Genomic DNA, 7,316 nt, shown 5'->3' with positions numbered 1-7,316 from the left:
TACAGTCAACTGGTTGTAATCATTACATGTGCTTTTTTGAATTTTCCTCTGTTGATTCCTTGATTAATTTGCTTCTACTACCCAGAGTAATATCACCGAGCACTATCTTTCACAGTATACAATGTGGAAATTGCAGTGAACAGCACTGCCCTTTATACACCAGAATGTCTTTTGATTACATTTCAACAATTTCCCTTGTGAGATCAATAAAGTATCTATCTATTTCCCATTGCAATCACTGATGTTGAAGGAATCTATACATCTGATTCCTATATGATGGATTCAAGTGGAAATCATAATTTAATGTGATAAAAACAAAACAGGAGTTATATAAAGACACTTTTTCCTTTATATCCATCACACTCAGTTGCATTAAATACAACTACTTTTGACAACTCAGTGAGGATATTCTATTTATTTTTGTATTTATTTTAATGTATTTTATATGTACTTGTTGTGATAAGAAATGATATGAAGGGAGGCACATCCATGGGGGCTGATTAACCTATATGAGGTTTCAACAGTTTAGACAGTAAATATTCTGCAGGACAGATAAGAACTACAGTGTGTTATCTTAAACAGCTATGAATTGTGTGCGCATGTGTGTGTTTGTATTTCACAGACTCACTTGAGCGAGAGAGTGAATTTCAGAGAGAAAACCTCAAATTGTCAAATAGCAGCAGTCAAAACAACACTATCTCCAGCTTCTTTTTCCAAGCATAAATTAGAGAAGGATTAATTGGACAAAATATCAGTGTGTAAGTATAAGAACCTGAGCAACAGCTTACAAACAATAACATATTGGGTCAAGCTGAGTTGTTGTGGTTGTAGGTGGCAAACAATATATGAGTACACTGGCCACTTAATTAGGTGCACCTAGTTAAATAGGTACATCTTGCTATTACTGTGTTGAGCCCTCTTTTCCCTTTAGGACTCCCTTAATTCTTCATGGCATAGATTCAACATGGGGCTGGAAAAACTCATCAGAGAATTTGCTTTAAAGTTTGGCTTGTTTTGCATTCAGAGATGCTCTTCAGCACACTTGGTTGTAATGACTGATTATTTGAGTTACTTTCACCCTCAAATGAGTTCAACGGATTCTGACCATCCCGCAGTAGGATTTTGTGCAAAATTATATTTTATAAGCACCATCAGTACTTGAGCTTGTCATAAATTAGTTGTAAATCTGTATAGATTGAATGATAATAAAGAACATGAGGGCAGGAGTTTTACACAGAAGCCTGCTTCATTTTATCCTTATCAGTTCTTAGCTGGGGCTTGTGGGATTTGATAGTTTTTTCTTAATTAATCAACAGTTCCTCCTTTAGTTTGTAACCGTTCCAACTCTGGTTCCTGAAACCCAAATGAACTGATAAAAGTACAAAAGATAAATAAACTCACAGAGAGATAAAAGGATACCTTGCAGAGCTTTGTAATTTGACTCAAGTGCTAAGCTACCACAATACTACACTTTATATTTCTCTGGGTGGCATGGGAAACTGATGATGCTCGAACACTGTATCTGAGACACATAAAAATAATACTGCCACTGTATTTTTACAAGGGTTCAGTGGTTTGTTTTCTTTCGTTGTTTTTTCCCCCCCAAATGTTAGACAAACATTTTAGATATCAGCAGAAAGCTTTGGCTCAAACTTTGCATAATTATGCATTACTGCCATCCACCTTGTTCCCTCAGAGAAGGTATTTTTATATTGCTTTGATTCTGGATGTACTTTAGACTTGTCAGTGATTTGTAGCTTTCTAACACATATTCCACTTTCCTCAGTCACACACAGATGTGTGAAAAGTACTGTAGAGTGCAGATTATGTTATAGCTTTTTATTCATAACCAACTAACAAGAATCCACCAAGTTACCCAGGGTAACGCTGTGAAAGTTATACTTAAGAGCTTTTTTTTTCAGCAACAGAAAGTCAGTCTATTTGTCTGTTATCATGTAATACAATATTTAATACTGTTTGTAAGCTTTGCCCACATGCTGTACACTGTAAAAAAAATCCGTAAAAATACAGTACAATCTACTGTATAAATGTGAAGGAATTTTCCGTATTAGTCATTTACAGGTATTTTTCTGTATTTCTCAACTACTGCAATGCATTGTGGGAAAAAGAACCCAAAAAGGAGGGAAAAGTCAGAGCAAGAGCAGCCATTAGACTTCTTTCAGGCTTCATCTGGATTTTGGACTCTGGAGTTGGAGAAACTGCCTTCAAATTTCCGTGGTAAGTATTAAAACTCATGTTTTCTTTTATTAAAATAATGTTTTTCAAAAGACTCCGCATTTTTATTTAGAAAGAATTGTTAATTTATTTGTTAACTGGTTTCGGATGTCTCCAGACAAGTCAGGAATATTTTGCTGACTCGTTTTTTAAATAATCGTTATTTAGGTTTAACATGACTTAAGCTTTTCAATTTAGTTAATGTTAAAAATAATTTTTACTGTGATACCACCAGTTTTGCCCTTCAGTGGCTGAACCAGTTTTCACAAATATTATAGTTAGCTGTCTGTGTCTCTCTGGGTATTACACAGCTGTGACTGCTAACTAGCTAATTAGCGAAAGTCAGCGATGTAGCTAACTGGGAAAAGTCAGAACTTCATGGTATGTGTAGAGAGGAAGAAATTATTTTAGGACTCTAATAAGTGCTATATCAATACCTGTGTTTTACAGTTGGCTCTACTGTACACTTTAAAGGGTTTCAGGCAAAGTTACACTAACCCTAGTTTAAGCCTCAGACCTTCCTGGCTGACGCTAGCAAATGCTAATGTTAGCCTCTGATTTGGGCTGCTAAAGTAAAGACTTTTGGCTAACTGACCAGCATAGATTATTTTGGTGGTTAACAACCTGTAGTGGTAATATTATTGAAAGTATAGTTTCAGCTCATTACATTTACAATTATGTCTATTTTGTAGCACATAGAAATGTTTAGTTAATATTTGCAGACAGACACATTTTCCCTGTAACTGTGTTTTTACTCCAACGTTTGTTGAAAATGTAATTTATGAAATGCTGAGCAGTATTTCTAGTATGTGGAATATTTTTGTCACCCCACTGTGCTAATGTGATTAAATACTAATAATTATTACTAAAAAATTCAATAATTAATCAATAATAACTATATCTTGATTGAATTATATTGTAAGCGCAGTGCTGGTGTGCAGGAGCTTTATATGCCTTGTGGGGGATGCTGACATACTGTTATGTCTATATCAAGCTTTTAGCCAAATATAAGCAGAGATATTGGTATCTTTCTTAAAAATTGAGATCCTTAGAGATTATTTGAGAAATGGATCAACAGCTATTACTACTTGAAGTACTCTAAATCCTGCAGTGGAAAAATATCCCTTATTTCACCTTTGATCACACACTTTGGTTTTCCAGTGCAGAGCAATGGCCAAGCAAAGGAAAGACTTCCCCGAGTGAAAAAGAAGATGAAGATACAAGCTGGTGATGATCCAGAGCAGCTGGTCTCAGGAAATGAAGAAAAACCCTGATCACCTTTTCCACAGAAACAAGGTGAGTTTAATGTTGTGGTTGATTTAGTTTTTCAAGGTATGTACTGTATGTTACTTCAATTATAAACTGCTTTTGTTGCAACAGAATGTCGTTATGTGTATGCAACTCTACGTGAATTATAATCCTTTGTAGGGCTGTGTGATATGACCAAAATCTCGCATCCCAATATAAGACATATCTCTCCTGATAACGATATATGTCACAAAATAGTGCATTTTCTGTAAATTCTGTGATTCTCGGGCAACTCGACTTATGTGAAGTGTTTTCAGTTGGGCGTCGTGTACCTGGAGTCGAGTGTTTTGACCGATGCATGAAACTATACATTTTTAGACATGAGTTTAAACGGCCGCCATTTTCTTTCTGAGTATTTGTTACACGGCGTGCTGCGAGGAAAAGCCTGTTCTAACGTTTGAGTCTAAGGATTATTTTGAGCACCTGACGGCTCTTTTTTGCTTTTCATTCGTAAACTCTCTCGAAACTCTTTCATGTGATTCTTGTGTGGGTGGTTAAAGAGGTTTGTCGTGTTTGAGTGGTGGTGGGGACCAGTTTGTGGCATAATTTGCATAGTACAGTTTTCTGGTCCATGTCAGATTTTTTATAACCAAACCATGTCCATGCTACAGAGGTAGCCCCTCGTTTAACAATAAGGTCCTCGATTTGTTTTGACTGGTCCATCTGCTTGGAGCTAGCTGGTTCTGCCTCATCCTTGCTGGCCATGCTGGTATTCTCTGTGCCTTCATCTGCGTGGTGACTGTAAGCGCCATTTATAGTTACTTGATGTTTTTATTTGAGATCATTTGTTTGATGCATATTATGAAATTTTATGTTTGAGAATAATGTATATCATTTCAGTTCATTTTGAAAAGTCTCAACAGAAACTTGAGCTTTATAGTGAAAGGTTTATGTGGAAAATAAACAAGCGGATGGCAGAGCCACACGATGGTTTTACCGTCACTGTTGGTAACGAAAGTACGTGTAAAAACAGTCGCTTGTCCGTCCATAGTGTGGTTATTGTAAGTATAAGAGAAGGAGAGAACTTTAAGAAATAATATAGCCACTACATTGACCATCAAAACCGTGAAAAAAATATTGCCGTAAACAGTTTATTTTGCAACACCACAAAACAAATGATAGCGTATAATATGAAACGATACATGTTTATATCGTCATCTGATATATATCGTCATATCGCACAGCCCTAATCCTTTTTTTGTTTCTGTTGTTTATGTTCAAGGTAAAAAAAAATTATAAAAATACAAAATTTTTAAAAATGTCTTGTTGTTTCTCTTTTTTTCCTCAGAATAAATTACGACTAGTCTCAATGGCTGAGATGGAGGAGCAACACAGCGACACGTTAACCCGACTGCTGCAGTTCCTGTATGAACTGAGCAACTCTAAAAATCCAAGGAAAAGCTGAGTGTATTTTATTTAAAGCTCAGATGGACCTTGATGGACTAACATGCAGGCTGCATTCAGGACTTTGTCACACTGGTATATGAAGAGTGGTAACAAGAGAAATTGTGCACACACAATGTGTCACTTTATGCTTGCTCTTCTCCAGCCTCTGGTGTCACTTTGTAGTAATTAGTCTTACTATTGTCTTATGTGTTGTGATTTAGGGTATGTGCACACAAGCAGAGGTTTTTGTTTGTAACCGTAACCTCATTTTCAGAGCCTTGTCTAACATTTAATGGTCGTGAAATATGTCAGACTTTTTCCTCTACTTAAACAGCTAAGAGCATTTGAACACAGTGGAGAAAAAGGTGTGCATTAAGGATTTTGAACTATGATGTTTAAGTGTTGTCACTGCTGAGGATTCGTGGACACAGATCCTTATTCACTACGCTGCTGTTTACAATTTAACTTTTCATCAGAACAAGCACTTCTAGTTGTACTTTGCTCCTCACTGACAAAACAAGTCCAGTAAATGCACTTTTATCTTCAACTTTGGGACAGTAATCTGTCTTAATTTATTTTGTGCTTTAGTTATCATATGTGGAAAAGTTCTGTGGTTATCTATCCGTCCTGTTTGTATAAACCCAAAGTTCAGGAACATCTTCTCTAGATCTGTTCAGTTTTATTCATGTGGCACGACTTAAACAGTCAAGTATGCTATATTGTAAGGTTAAGACCCCAAAGAGTTAATCTCGGACAAATGTTCACACAAATATGAATTGCATTCACTTCATTAATGAAGTAAATGCAATTCAGTAATCAAATGTGTTTGGCTATAACGGACTACATGTGTATACTGTACCATAAGTGGACAGACATGGATGTAAACCACACCTTAACCATTTGGCTGAGGCAAAACTACCACAAGGCAGTGATTCTAACTAAAAGGTACTCTGGATATAACATATCGTTAAATATGACTTAACTATATTTTTTGTTTGTCAGGTGTCCTGTTTGAAGAAAACACTTGGTAGCCACTTGAATGAATATAAATAAACACATTTACATGAGGGCAACCTGATTTCAAGGAAATAAAAATGCTTAAATTTGAAAGCTTGTAAGTTATTTTGTTCATGTATCAGCTGTTTAGTCGTTTTATGACAAGATGGATGCTGTCGTTATATTTTAGTATGGTGTTTGAGTTAAGGAGAATAAAAGAATATTTAACATTAATTGTACCAATGTTGTTGTGTACGAAGCACAAATTAATTTAAAAAGTTTTAATTTATGAATTTTTGAGCATATGGTGTACTAGGTTGTAACTGCATAGAAATGTACGTTTAAGGATATAAAGAACTATATTTAATGAGTTACAGTGAAAAGAAATGGTTGGAAATAGTAATATAAACAGAAATTTCCATTTTTCTATTAACGGAAAATATCAGTTAATGATACAGAAAATATACTGTGAATAAACGGAATTTTCCGTTTTATAGCTGAAGGAAATGTCTGTAAATAGTACAGAGAGTATACTGTAAATCTACAGAATTTTCCGTTTTATCATTTACAGAAAAGTCCGTCAAACTTCCGTAAAAAAAAGGAAAATGTACTGGCAGAAAATTACCAGGACATTTTCCGTTTTTCTACGGAATCTTTTTTTTACAGTGTACTAATTACCCTCACCAGAGAAGTGATGTTTCGATTGTTGTTGTTTCACTCTTTCACTGTCTCTTAGCAGGACTTTAGAAATGTTGGTGTAGAGGTGGAGCATGGGTGAAGGAGGAACTCATTAAATTTTAGTGCCTGTGCCTGGGGCTCTCTTGGTGGTGCATTTATGCAAACAACTATTTGAAAAATATGCCAAATATTCACAAATAAGGGTCTGTTATTTGGGCCAAAAGTCAAGTTCTATCTTCTATACTGGAGTTTCTGAATAAGTTTAAAGTGTTTATTTTATTTTATATTGGCCACAAGTTTTCTTACCAAAAGTCATTATATCATACACACAAAAAATATTTTTGCCCAAAAAGACTTTGCAATTTAGTTACATAAGAACAAAGTGAAAAATTAAATTTGATGGAATCTGGTCAAATGAAGTTGACTTGATTGGTAGAAATTTAATTTATAAGACGCATATTTTTCCTATTTATTCATTATTTGAATAAATAAACCTTTTATTTTATATTTTTCAGTTGAATCATACCTTGGGGGTTTTGGAAAGATTTTTTTCCACTACGACATTTTAAAACAGGCATTGAAGCTCCCAAACAGAAAGCAAATGTGATAAACCTGGATCTGCTATTTTTAGCATTCAAAGACACACAACTGACCTCTAGAGCCTGCTTCCATGAAATACTTATCTGACATTATTTTAATAGCTGTGGAAATAT

General features: G+C 35.0%; 1 long non-coding RNA gene across 1 annotated transcript; it reads left to right on the top strand.

Moving 5' to 3' along the window:
• The first annotated feature begins 2,068 nt into the window (after positions 1 to 2,068).
• Positions 2,069 to 6,250, top strand: LOC109202957 (uncharacterized). Its single transcript, XR_002062964.2, has 3 exons — positions 2,069 to 2,238; positions 3,397 to 3,531; positions 4,832 to 6,250. It is a non-coding gene; the product is annotated as an uncharacterized LOC109202957 (long non-coding RNA).
• Positions 6,251 to 7,316: the final 1,066 nt, after the last annotated feature.

This window comes from Oreochromis niloticus, linkage group LG7 (assembly GCF_001858045.2).
Source record: "Oreochromis niloticus isolate F11D_XX linkage group LG7, O_niloticus_UMD_NMBU, whole genome shotgun sequence".
In the NCBI taxonomy this organism is placed as follows: Eukaryota; Metazoa; Chordata; class Actinopteri; order Cichliformes; family Cichlidae; genus Oreochromis; species Oreochromis niloticus.
Note: the sequence above shows the minus strand (reverse complement) of the source record. Positions and strands in the feature narration are given on the sequence as shown.